The 11,415-nt window shown below is 37.8% G+C and overlaps 1 pseudogene; it reads left to right on the top strand.

Moving 5' to 3' along the window:
• The first annotated feature begins 2,969 nt into the window (after positions 1-2,969).
• LOC103520792 lies at positions 2,970-10,155 on the top strand (annotated as a pseudogene).
• Positions 10,156-11,415: the final 1,260 nt, after the last annotated feature.

The following is an 11,415-nucleotide window of genomic DNA, read 5'->3' as shown; positions in this document are numbered from 1 at the left end:
AGAAGAGGAGGAGGAGGAGGAGGAGGAGGAGGAGAATCCAAAGAAAGAGTTGATAAGACAACACAATGAGAAAATCACAAAGCAAAACTCGTACTGGGGAGAGAATTGGAGAGAAACTGTCATTTTCTTTCCAGCGAATGGATAAGTACAGAATTTTATTGTTAAAAGTCGAAAAGTCCCCGAAGTTTCGTGATTAATTGAGCGTCTTGGGAAACTTTTGCCGGGGGGAGAAAGACTGAAAAGTCCCTTTACTCCAGCAGTAGGCTACTACTATTATTGTGGTCAAATTCTCAAATTATGTTGAGACGATATTGGTTGTCGTCTTTGGAGAGAATAGCTTCAATTGTCTTGACACAATGAAGATGTTAAGTGACCTCCTTTCTATCGTATATCACGGAATCAAGTGACCAAAGTTTTCAATTCTCTGATGGCATTTGAGAAACTTTTCTCGAGCCAAAACTTGCTGAGTAGTAGTTCTTTGAAAAGAGAGAGAGAGAGACAGAGAAAGAGAGAGAGAGTTTTCAATTCTCTGATGGCATTTGAGAAACTTTTCTCGAGCCAAAACTTGCTGAGTAGTAGTTCTTTGAAAAGAGAGAGAGCTCTCTCTCTCTCTCTCTCTCTCTCTCTCTCTCTCTCTCTCTCTCTCTCTCTCTCTCTTCCTCTTTCTCTCTCTCTCTTTCATTCGTTTTTGATTTCTCTTTCTATTGTTCAATACATTTCCTATGTGAATTCGCGTTTTATTGCATGTAGGTATGATGATTTGATGATAATGATGTTTGTGATATACGTAGGAGTATAAAGTATAAGATTCAACGCACTATTGTCAGGGTTGATAGTTGATCCTCCGGTTGAATTGGATTCAAAGGCGAGGAGTCTGCGGTTCGAATCCCAAAAGCGACGTAAAATCGAGTATTTGAAATGTTGTAATAGTAGCGAGGATTATTGTAATCACAAACTTTTGTTGATATGTAGGTATGATGATTTGATGATAATGATGTTTGTGATATACGTAGGAGTATAAAGTATAAGATTCAACGCACTATTGTCAGGGTTGTAGTTGATCCTCCGGTTGAATTGGATTCATAACTGAGGAGACTGCGGTTCGAATCCCAAAAGCGACGTAAAATCGAGTCTTTAAAATTTCGTAATAGTAGCGAGGTTTATTGTCATCAGTTCATTCATTACTCATCTGTGTCATGACGAACTTTTATTAAAATTGATGAAATTCTTCTAAGTTCCAAGTACTTTTAGGGTCCATACTGTTAATTTTTCATTTCTTTTTATTCTTTCTTGCTCCTCTTTTCTTTTCTAGTTTGCAATTTCATCGTCTTTCATGCTCTAAGTTCCAAGTACTTTTAGGGTCCATACTGTTAATTTTTCATTTCTTTTTATTCTTTCTTGCTCCTCTTTTCTTTGTAGTTTGCAATTTCATCGTCTTTCATGCAATGTTCTTTTGTAATATTCTTCAAAATTGTTCATCTCTTTCTTTGTTGTCTATTTCTTTTCATAATTTCTTTTTTTCATTCATTACGTGTTGTACTTGTTGAATCCGAGCCTGTCTTTCTTTCTGTTTATTCCCCAGTTCCTAGTTACCAGCCCTGTTTATATCCCTACTATAGTACCAGCCCTGTTTATTACCCTATAACCCTATAGTTACCAGCCCTGTTTATATCCCTACTATAGTTACCAGCCCTGTTTATTACCCTATAACCCTAAAGTTACCAGCCTTGTTTATTCCCTAGTTACCAGCCCTGGTTATTTTCCCAGTAGAATATCTAACATGTGAAACTCAGACTTGTATATCATAAAAAAATTCTTAACTGCTCCAGACGATAAAAAAGTAATAACAGGTATGTGTTCCTCCCTCTCTTTTTCTCTCTCTCTTTCTTTCTCCTCCTTTTTTCTGTCTCTCTCCCTCTCTCTTTCTTTATCCTCCCTTCTTTTCCTTCTTCCTCTTTCTATGTCTTCTCTCTCCCTCCAAGTTCTATTTCCTCTCCCTCTAGCTTTCTTTCTCAATCTCTTTCTCTGTAACTCTCGCTCTCTCTCCTCTCTCTCTCTCTTCGGTTCCTCTCTTATTCCCTTTACTATCCTCTCTTTTATCTCTTTCTCTTCCCTCCAAGTTCTATTTCCTCTCCCTCTAGCTTTCTTTCTCAATCTCTTTCTCTGTAACTCTCGCTCTCTCTCCTCTCTCTCTCTCTCTCTCTCTTCGGTTCCTCTCTTATTCCTTTTACTATCCTCTCTTTTATCTCTTTCTCTCTCCCTGCTCCCTGCCTCACTCTATCTCTCTTTCTCTCACTTCTGCCCATCATTTCTGTATCTCTCTTCCTTTTTCCTCCACTTTCATATCATCGCAATGAATATTTTAACTCAAGCCATATATTATGACGAGTTTCATCTCCCTCCCTCTTTTCCCCTCTCTCTCTCCCTCCCCTCCTTCCTCGCTCTTGCCTTCCCACTCTCTCTCTCTCTAACCCCTCCTTCATCGCTATCGCCCTCCCTCCCTCTGTCACTCTCTTCCTAGGGACATTTCACTCTCTTTTAGTCCCCTCTCTTGTAGAGCTCTTAGAGTTAGGTGGTAGAGAACGCCTCTGACATCCACCAGTTAAAGAGCGCGAGTCTGACTTATAAACTTAGAATTCCCTTCTCTCGTTTCAAAAATAGTTAATTGGGTTCCTGGGTTTCTTTATTTCAATCCCTGCTCAAGAAACTTTTTTCAACAGGAATCAGTATCACAGTCACATACATGGTGTAAGATGAAGAGGAGAGGGGGAGGGGAGGGGGGAAATTATTTTAAAAATCTTCAGGGTTCAAAATTTTAACTCCCTTTCTTCAAAAACAAGTTAATTGGGTTCCCTTCAAAAGTTCGGTATACTTGACAGGTACGGCTGAAAAGGTCCGACTGTCAGGTCTACCTGATACCTGACTGGCACTAGTAATCAAATGAACTGGATTCCTGTCAATCTTTCCAGGAGGAAACATTTGCTAACTCTTCACTTGTCACTAACCTTTCCCTCTTCTTCCCCTTTCAGGAGCGTCTCACCCGATTCATACCCCGTCTGGTTCAGCTCCTGGCCGAGTGGAGCGAAACCTTCCCGTACGACTTTCGTGACGAACGCGTCATGGCGCACGTGCGTGGCATCACGCACCGGTGTGTCAGTGTAGAGTCCGGGGTTCGACACGAGGTCTCGAGTCTGCTGCAGAATCTGCTACATCGGCTGACCACTCTGGAGCAGTATGAGGAATTCCTGAAGAGAGTCAACGAGAATGCGACCACCAGTAATGTGGAGTGTCTGAGCACGGTGAGTAGTCTATTCTGTTCTAGTCTATTCCTAAACAGTCTATTTTTCCAGTCTATCTGCCCTATACTTTTTGGTAGGTACTTGCTGTGTTACCTTGTGTGACGCCGAACTATGTATAGGAAAGATATTTTTACCGAGATACAGATCATCACAAAAATTTGCAAAAGCTCAGTTTCAGCTTACCCCATAAGGGTTATTGTCAAGTTAAAAAAAATCTTCAGCACTTTTAATAATATGAGCTATTATTTTAATTCGAGCTCAACGCAATTAAAGGCTTTTAAATTGTCCTCATAAAACCCCAACTCCTCATTGCTTATCATTAGCGTCTAGGAGCGACCCTGGAATAAGTTAATAGTTATGAATAGCAAAGGAGCTACGAATAGCTACCCTTACTTGAGAGGGTAAGTAAATTTTATGTCACTCCGATATAATTGCCCTTAGCCAAGCACATTTCATTGCCATAAGTCTCGGCTTTTATGATTATTAAATTTTAAACGCCTTCATCATCAAATTTATTGAAAAAAAAGGTCGCCCATAAAAGCTAGAAGGAAAACGGCTTTCGTTTTATAGTCAGAAATGGTTTCCCTATGGCGTAGTTGTCAGTTATTAGATTATTAGATGATAAGTAGGTCAGCTAGAGGTCGTCCAAACTCTTGATTTTCAAGTGAACTTACTGAACGATGTAGAGTTAGTTGAAGGCCGGGTCTACAGCCTCACGGTTGTCTGCAGTGTAGACAGACCCATTTTTCAGCGGCAATATAAGAAGGACCTTAAAACTTTTTGGTCGTGATTTGGTGATCTCTCTGATGTCTTTTTACTTTTTCAAGTGAACTTACTGAACGATGTAGAGTTAGTTGAAGGCCGGGTCTACAGCCTCACGGTTGTCTGCAGTGTAGACAGACCCATTTTTTAGCGGCAATATAAAAAGGACCTTAAAAGTTTTTGGTCGTGATTAGGTGATTTTTCTGATGTCTTTTTACTTTCTATTATTAATTAAAATACTGTATTTTTACTTTCTATCTGGTTAGAAAAGTTGGTTGAAATACATATACCCATATTGAGAAAAAAGGAAAAAAAAAACCCCTAGAAGATTTTAAAGGTACTTAATTCTTGTGACACTTTGTTCTTAAGACGACCAAGTACACCTACTTAAATCTGGAACAAACATACTTCTTTTAAGCGAAGTTTCAGTATTATTTGTTCGTAAGTATTTTCGTAAAATCTTTTTTGTAACACTTTGTAATACGAGTACTAGATTATTAGATGATAAGTAGGTCAGCTAGAAGTCGTCCAAACTCTTTATTTTCAAGTGAACGATCTAGACTAATCTAGAGTAAGTTAAAGGCTAGGTCTACAGTCTCACGGATTTAATTAAAATGCTGTATTTTTACTTTCTATTTTGTTAGAAAAGTTGGTTGCTATACATATGTAGGTATACCTACCCATATTGAGAAAAAAGTGAAAACCTCTAGATTACTCTAGAAGATTTCAAAGGTAGGTACTTAATTCTTGTGACACTTTGTTCTTAAGACGACCAAGTAAACCTACTTAAATCTGGAACAAAACTTACTTCCTTTAAGCGAAGTTTCAGCATTATTTGTTCGTAGGTATTTTCGTATAGACTCAGTAACTTTGTGAAGGTTCATTTTAAATATCTAAATATGAAAATAACTTTTACTCTTCACTGGTTGTGAAGTGAAGAGTAAAGGTGAAGAGTAACCAGTGAAGAGTAAAAGTTATTATCATATTTAGATATTTATATGTAGTATGTAGAGATGGTGAACCATCTCTACATACCTAACCTAACAAGTTACCTAAACTTGGATTACTTTAGGTGTATTTTCCTTCCGGGAAACTGACCACTGGAAAAGTGACCACCACTGCTACATTCAGTTTCAATTGGACCAGTGGTCACTTTTCCAGTGGTCTGCAATTTCCCAGAAGGAAAACACATCTCTTTACTTTGCTTGTTCAGAATTCAGATACCAATTTATGAATATGAATTTTTCATGTTCTTTTGTTATGTTGTAAGTATGATGAATGGAAACTTGATTTGAAAAAAAATATTCCTCCAATATTCAGTAACATGTAGATTGTAAAGGGACTATGGGGTAAAGGTACTTTTCAGTCCTATTCGGGCAGGATAAACAAGGTATATTCTATTTTATTCTATTCTATTCTATTGTAGGCTTGTGCAGGCTACAGGTCAGAATTTCGTTTAATGAACTCTAGTACTTGTTTGTTTCCTTTCTTAAACGATCTTTCCTCCTAGTTCTCTCCTTTCTATCTTCCCCTCTCCTCTCCTTTCTCTCTCTCTCTCTCTCTCTCTCTCTCTCTTATCTCCTCCTCTCCCTCAGCTCCAAGGATTTTTTCGTTTAACATTCTGACTCCTCTAAGCATGATTATACCTATGAAGTATGAACCTACATACCATAATTATGTACCTACATCTAAAGAACCTAAACATGCCCTTGGAATACCAACAAAGTATGCCTCGAGGACATTTGGGCGAATTAGAAATCCCAGAGGAGCACTAATGGGTTTTCTAGGGGGGAGAATTCGCAAACGCAAAGGAAAAAGAAAAAAAAAAAGTAAAAATAATAGAAAGTAGAAACTAAAAAATAGAAAAAAGTAATACTACGTGCAGAATGTGCAGATAAAAAATCTGATTTATTGTTTTGCCATATATTTTGTATCATTTCGTTTTCATATAAATTACTTTTCTCTTCTACTTTCTTTTTCCTCTTCTTCGTTTTCTTTTTATTCTGTTTCCGGTTGTTATCATTGTTATTTCCTCTTTGAGCATTGTCTTGGAATCTAGATTGTGGAACTGGAAATGAAGCAGGCTGGAATAAACGTTAGGTTGTGTTAGGTCGGGGAATAAACTAGGCCAGCCTAAGATGAAGGTGGAATGGTAGGAGCTTTCTGCTTTCTTATACTGCGATGGCTTGAAGATAAATATGTATAACAATTGAGAGGTCCCTTTGAGGTCACAATTATTTTCAAAATGTGAGTACTTGAGTAGCGTTTTAGAAATTAAAATTAACTTTTTTTATATTTATTTACATTTTTATTAAACTGATATTATTAAAAACAAAAGATTACTTTGTTACATGTATTATGTATTCTAGTGAATTGGACTAAAGTTGTCTACTGAGCTTATTTTCTTATTTATTGGTTTCGCTTTATTATTTTTTCTCTTTCTCCAAGGAGAAGGAAAAAAAGGAGTATGAGAAGGAGGAGGGGAAACAGGAGAGATAAAGGAGGTGGAAATGGAGGAGGAAGAGGAGAAGGAAAAAAAGGAGTATGAGAAGGAGGAGGGGAAACAGGAGAGATAAAGGAGGTGGAAATGGAGGAGGAAGAGGAGAAGGAAGAAGAGGTGGAGAACGATAAGGAGGAGAAAAAGAAGAGGATGTAAGCACATAAAAAAGGATTTGGCACCTTGCATTTGTATTTGGCACTAGGTGCAGTTAGTAATCGCGAGTGCCTTTAACTCCCCAGGACCAAATTTGGATCCTGGGAAGTTCAAAGATAAAAAAAGTAGCCAGAATTTCTCTCCTTTCAATTTGATAAGATGTTGGGTTGAAGACCTCGCTAACTTTGAAGCTCATAAAGATTGTTGAAGACTTGGACAGGAAAAAAAGGAGTATGAGAAGGAGGAGGGGAAACAGGAGAGATAAAGGAGGTGGAAATGGAGGAGGAAGAGGAGAAGGAAGAAGAGGAGGAAAAGGAGGAGAAAAAGAAGAGGATGTAAGCACATAAAAAAGGATTTGGCACCTTGCATTTGTATTTGGCACTCGGTGCAGTTAGTAATCGCGAGTGCCTTTAACTCCCCAGGACCAAATTTGGATCCTGGGAAGTTCAATGGTCAAAATAATAATAATAATAATAAAAGTAGCCAAAATTTCTCCCCTTTCAATTTGATAAGATGTTGGGATATTAATACTAATGGGTGAAACATTGCGGGAGAAAAAACTCTACCCTGGGCTGCGTTCCTAAAAACAACTTCACAACCTTTGCACTTATCATACAAACTACATATTTTGGCGTCACATCAACTTTCACTAGGGTTATGCTTAAGCATAGGTTTCGAAAGGTTTTTCTTCCTTTCTACGTTATAACGTTTGCAAAGTGCGAAATGCTTTTGCAAAGTCTAAGAAATGAAGATATTAATACTAATGGGTGAAACATTGCGGGAGAAAAAACTCTACCCTGGGCTGCGTTCCTAAAAACAACTTCACAACCTTTGCACTTTGCACTAATCATACAAACTACATATTTTGGCGCCACATCAACTTTCACTAGGGTTATGCTTATGCATAGGTTTCGAAAGGTTTTTCTTCCTTTCTACGTTATAACTTTTGCAAAGTGCGAAATGCTTTTGCAAAGTCTAAAAAATGAAAAAAAAAAAACTTCTGTTCTACTGGGCATCGAACTGGAACCTTATCTAGAGCGACTGTTAACACGTCCTGAACTGTGTTGGTTAACAATTCGTGCTGTTTCCATGGAGATTATAATGAAGATGGGGAAAAAATGAAGTGATGATACTCTCCGAGAATAAATAAAAAGTAAAATGTAATTGAAAGTGAAATATAATAAAAAGTAACATATAATAGAAAGTGAAAACGAAAAAATAAATTAAAAAAAAACTTAATAAAATGGTTATAGAAAGTAAATACTGGTATCTTTTTCTCTCTACTTTCCCAGGGGAAAAAACGGCGGGCAAATATGTACGAAAATGATTAAATTAAGGAACGTTGTGATTTAAAAACAATTTATTACTTTCACCCTAATGAAGTAACAAAGGTATGCGATGTAATTGTTTTCCCTCCGTTTATTTACTTTTCATTTAAATATAATGAACTTTTCTCGGAAAAAAAGGGAACAATTTTTGAATTGTTTTGCTGTAAACTAGGTCTGTATTGAAGTTAAAATTGAATTGCCACGTGCTTCTATGCCACTGAAGGTCTGACCTTGTAGAAACCACGCCCAATGTTGCTTAATTTCAGTGCTCTATTTCATACTACCATGCACGAGTACCACTGGCATGTTATCTTTCACCTATATAAGTTTATAGGAGAGGGAATTTGTATGAACGCCGTAAAAATATTTGAGTATGCAATAGGCAACAAAAGATTAATCAGTGGAGATGTTAATTTTACGGATCACCTTTGGCGTGATAATGCGCTAAGAATGTGTGGATGTGTCTGATTTATCATGAAAATTATAAATACATATGTAGTAGGTAGGTCTTTAACTTGAAATCTGAATTTCTTTTTATTTTTTCAAATTTTAATTAGATACCTATAAATACATAAGTATCTGGGTTCATTTTGTTTGAATAACTAATTTACAAACAAAGTTCACCTTTAGGTAGGTACTAGTGACATTAGAGAGGGACCAGTTCGACTTTCAGGCTTGCCAAATGCTCGATTGCGAAAAGTTCCACTAATTGCTGGAGTACCTACCACTAGGTGAAGTACTGTTGAATCGAGGCCAACAGCCAACATATTGCTGGACCATATCGTTTGGAAATGCATTTCCCCTCCATTCTTGCAGCAATTAGCGGTGGAGGGGTAAGAGCATCTGTGATTGGAAAAGAAAATATGAGAGAGAGAAAATGAAAAAGGGGTTAGAGGGGAGGGAGAGAGAGAGAGCTAATAGCGTGTGAGTTTTATTGTAATGTTCTCTTTTTTTCCGACTAGAAAACCCCGAAGGATGTGAGAGAGAAATGGAGAGTGAGAAAGAGAGGTTTCGAAAAGGGGAGGAGGGAGAATTGAGGTAGAGAAGGCAAATAAAGGAGAAGAGAAAGAGGAGGAGAAGTGGAGAAGGAATAAGAGGGAGTAAATAAAGAATGAGGGAGAAGTGTTGTAAGTTTGTGCTCTACCTAACGCAAAAAGGGGCCAAAGTGTTTTTTTTTCCCACTTTTATCCTTTCCATCCCAACTGCGTATCACATGGTGCTCCTGTAATTTCGTTAATTATGTCACAGGAAGAAAGAATTCAGGTGTGTAAAGACTCCTACGGTCCTGGTAACCCTAAAGGATCTGTCTTCGAAGTTTGTGGAACAGGAACATATCCCAACCCAAAAACCCACATCAGAGTAAACTTGTCCTCTATTGAGCCTTTGGAAGAACTTTATCTTGAAGACCAAAGTCAGCCACGATATGTTCCAAATTCCAATGGCTCAGTGAAGTTAATCAACGGTTAAAAATACGTGGTTAAAAATATATGTAGCAAACATCTGCATAATAAGGAGTTTTCTCTAAGTCCGCTACAAAATTGACTGACTAGTCCCTCTATCTTTTCTGTTCCCAGAAGGAACTTTTCTGTTAAGTTGTACATCATATATAAGACCTTTTGGGCCTGGACAGGATAACCATCAATGTTATTAGATTTTAGCCTAGCCTTTAAAATTGTTAGATCTTAACATACACCATCCAGCTGACTAACTATCGTCCCTCTACCTTTTCTGTTCCCAGACGGAACTTTTCCGCTTAAGCTATGCATATTTCAACCTCTTTTGGTCCTGGGATAAGATAACCATCAATGTCTTTAGATTTTAGTCTAGCCTTTAATAACGTCCACCATTCAATTGACTAACTAGTCCCCTCTTCTGTTCCCAGACGGACATCACCGAGCTGTGCCCCACCCCCAACCACATCGCCCAGCAGCTGACTCACATAGAGTTGGAACGTCTGTCGTTCATCGGGCCTGAAGAGTTTGTGCAGGCGTTTGCCAAGGAGAACCCTCATCTGGAGACCTCATTCAAGGACATGAAAAGGACGAGGAATCTGGAGAACTACGTCCAGTGGTTCAACAGATTGAGCTATCTGGTGGCCACGGAGGTTGTCAAGGTGAGTGGTTGGGTGGAAGAGCTCCTAGTGGTTGGGTGGAAGAGCTCCTCTAGGAGAACCCTGCCACTTAAAAGAAAGCCGTAAAAAAAATATCAAATAGGAAACAGGATCGGAACAAATAATAGAGAGTTTTTGCAACCACAATTAGCCTCCCGTTAACTGAACTCTTTAAAGTCATTTGACGAAAACTCGTCGTTTTTCCAACCACACACGTTAAGACGGTCTGACACATCTAAGTCTGTTAGACCGCGGTCTGCCTGACAAATTGAGCGTGATTGGCGGGCAAAAGACAGATGTACTCCCTTCAAGCTAACTAGGCTTCCTGCTACACCTTATTCGAGAAGACAAGTGTTTCCATCTGTTTCTAACACTGTTTTGTCAGGGACTATTAGGTACCTGTATTGTTTCGAGATTCACTGTACTTGTATCTATTTGTTGTTAAAGCACTATATTTGTCAATGGGGAATACGTGATGGTTTTAAAGTTTCAAATCTGTATCTTTCCCTGCTATTGAACTTACTATATTTGTCAATGGGGAATACGTGATGGTTTTAAAGTTTCAAATCTGTATCTTTCCCTGCTATTGAACTTAAAAAAAAAAAAAAAATTGAACTCACATTAAAGGTGAGAAAGAGGCAGGACTTTAATGTTTGAAATCCTGTAAAAAGTGGGAAGGTCTAATTCTGTCTGCGCTGTACACGGAAGGGATTACCAATATTATTAGTCCATTAGAAATACCAGCATTGTTTTGAATTTTTGGATCTTGGGTTAGTTTGATCTCATCTCAAAACCAAACTTATTTGTGGTTTGATTTAAAAAAAGTGCCATTTTTCAGCATGAAGGCATTCAAAATACCTACATGCATAATTGCTTATTCCTCATCCATTTTCTCGTGAGCTCCTCTTGGAATGATTTAGGAATATGTTATGTGTTAAAGATAAAAGGAACGTTCTGTTCTAGGTATGTTTAAGTTATGTGCTTTCTACATTGGTAAAAGCTGTCTGGCATGTTTATAATATGTTCATGTTTATGTCATTATGTTTGGAAGCAGACATAATGTTCGTGTCAGAATAGTTGAAACTGTGAGATTCAGGTCAGACTGGGAAATTCGCAAGTTGTATTTTTTGTTGTTGTACCTATCTTTGATGGGAATCTCCAGTGAGACTGAAGTCAATTTCGGCCAATCTATAATGGTTAGAATTGATGGTTCATTGGTTCATAAACATAAATCATACAAAAAAAAAAAAAAAAAAAAAAAAT

The sequence above is a fragment of the Diaphorina citri genome, unplaced genomic scaffold (assembly GCF_000475195.1).
Source record: "Diaphorina citri unplaced genomic scaffold, Diaci psyllid genome assembly version 1.1 scaffold4067, whole genome shotgun sequence".
NCBI lineage: Eukaryota > Metazoa > Arthropoda > Insecta > Hemiptera > Psyllidae > Diaphorina > Diaphorina citri.
This window is presented reverse-complemented; position numbering and strand designations above follow the sequence as displayed.